We start from the raw sequence: 2,437 nt of genomic DNA, 5'->3' as shown, positions 1-2,437 counted from the left end.
TAGCTTTTGTTTCAAATCACAATAGGAGGCCGGGAACATCAGGTCATTCTCGGGTTACACGACAGTGATGGAGCACTACGAGCGGCTGTCGGCGGAGGAGTGGGCCATGATCGAGCGTGGAGCGTTCGGTCCTTTGGTGCAGGCCTGGAGGGATATCGCGAAGAGGAAGCTGCGGGCTAACCTTAGCCTGGTCCGCGCTTTCTTGGACCGATTCTGGGATACGACTTCCACGTTTTACATGCCTTTCGGTGAGGTGGGAGTCACTCTGGAGGACTACGGCATGATTTTCGGTCCGTGTGGGACCGAGGAGGTGGAGTGGCGTGTGATCGCCATGAGGGTGGACTCGGCCGAGGCGAGGAGATTGATCGGCTGGAACTTATCGCCGAAGGTCATTCTGATGTCGGGTTTGGTGCCCAGCTCCTACGTTCGAGACTACTTTGCGGGAAAGATCCGGCTACCGGTGACGATTGACGGGAGGGAGACGGCTCCTCCTCCCCGTACTGGTGCGAGAGGGCTCGTTTGTGGCTCGGTGGTTTTCGTCTTCGATCTACCTCGGAGACAAGGGCGAGAGGTGTCGACGAAGCTTCTTCCCTTCCTTTTCGACCCGAGTTCCCTAGGGCGTTGGGACCGGGTCATCTTTGGTTTTGCGGTCCTCATCCGCTTCATGAGGGCCATGGTTCGTCCGGAGTTGATGGAGAAGGGGACTTCTCCTGGCGCTGTCGGACCTGGACTACCGCTGGAGGTATGAACCTTCCTTTAGACCAGATCAATTCCTTTCCTTATCAAATTACGAAAGATTGTCATTAACTATATTGCTTTACAGGCGTGGGTGTACTCCTACTTCCCGGGCCTCGCGCCCAAGAGGACGGAGCCGCTGGAGAAGGCCTATCCCGTGGTGAGGGATTGGGTGATGTGTAGGACGAAGAGCAAGCGTTCTTCTCACGGTGTCTACCGGCGGGATGTGAACGCTTTTCAGCTGGACAGCGTAAGTATCTTACTTATATTCATTTGCTTCTTATATTGTCTTTTAATTGATCATAGGAATGATCCTTGTTTATATTGTCACAGTGGGTGCCCAGACCTTGGGCGGAGTACGCTGGAGCGCCTCCTTTCGTGGCTGAGGTCCTTCGACCCAGGAGCTCGAGCCGACTGCTGTTGAGGACGTCGATGGGTCCTGTGTGGTACTTGGGCGAGCGCTTGGCTCGTCAGTGCTCTCGGGACGTGTTGACGGTTCCCGTCGATCCTCCCAGGACGATGTTTAGGGAGCCTTCTGAGGCTGAGAGGGAGGCGGACTTGGCTGGTGCCAGTGGTGACGCCCTCCTTCTTCCTGGCGAGGACTACTCGGCGTTCCTCTACGGGAGGTTGGCGTACTGGCCGGTAGTGGTGAGCATATTTTACTCTTCCTCTTGACTTGATTTCCTTTTGAGAACTATGATGAAAGATCACCGATTAATGAGAAATATTTGACTTTGCAGGAGGTTGAGGCGGCGGGCATCGAGCCCCCAGAGTACCCCGAGACCCTCGAGTACACTGACGCAACCGGGAGGACGACGATCTCCGAGCTGCGTGACTTTGACGTAGTTGTGACGGATGCTGGCCTGGACGACTGGCAGCATCTAATTCGGAGGGTATATCCTCTAACTTTGCATAACTTCTGTGTAAGAACACATTTGATTGAGTTTGTTCGATTGTTGAGAATTTCTTTTTGAAAATACAGGTTGCGCCGTCTCAGTTTGTGGCGTTGTGGAGGGTGGCCAACCGGCTGCGAGCTACTGCCGTCGAGGCACTTGTCGGCGGTCGAGGTCGTTAGGTATGAACCTTATGCCTATTCCATTTTTTAAATTTTTATTTTCCAACTTTGCTTGAAACGATTGACATGAGCCAGTTTTGTTGTTGTTTACAAGGTGACCGTGAGCTGGAGCGAGAGTCGACCCAATCTCGAGAGGAGACAGCTCGCTTGTTGAGGGAGCTCAAGGTTCGAGACGCCGAGATTGCTGCTCTTGCGGCAAGGGTTGTAGAGCTGGAGGGCAACCAACAGTAGTTTTGTGTAGCTTTTGTAGACTTGCACATTTGGACATTGATTTTGGACATTTTTGGACTTTGTTTGGGGCGAGAGCCCCCAGTTTGTTGTACATTTCCCTTGTTTGGTGTATATAAGATGGCTTGAGTGCCTTTGTTGCTGGGTTGTGTTGCTTGTATCTGCAGGTTAGCTTTGAACAGGTTTGGTAGATGACGGTTTACGCCGTCATGCTGCCGAAATTTACATAGAAATCACGCAAAACATACATTTGTATATACATATGGCCTCAATGAGCGCAAAACGTATGACTCAAAAGATGCAAAAATGCAAAAAAATGCAAAAAATTTGCCGGAAATGACCGGACGGTAGGGAGGGTTACCCCTAAAAAAGAAAAAAAAACAGAAATCTATAAGTTAG

Source organism: Silene latifolia, chromosome 9 (genome assembly GCF_048544455.1).
Source record: "Silene latifolia isolate original U9 population chromosome 9, ASM4854445v1, whole genome shotgun sequence".
In the NCBI taxonomy this organism is placed as follows: Eukaryota; Viridiplantae; Streptophyta; class Magnoliopsida; order Caryophyllales; family Caryophyllaceae; genus Silene; species Silene latifolia.
This window is presented reverse-complemented; position numbering follows the sequence as displayed.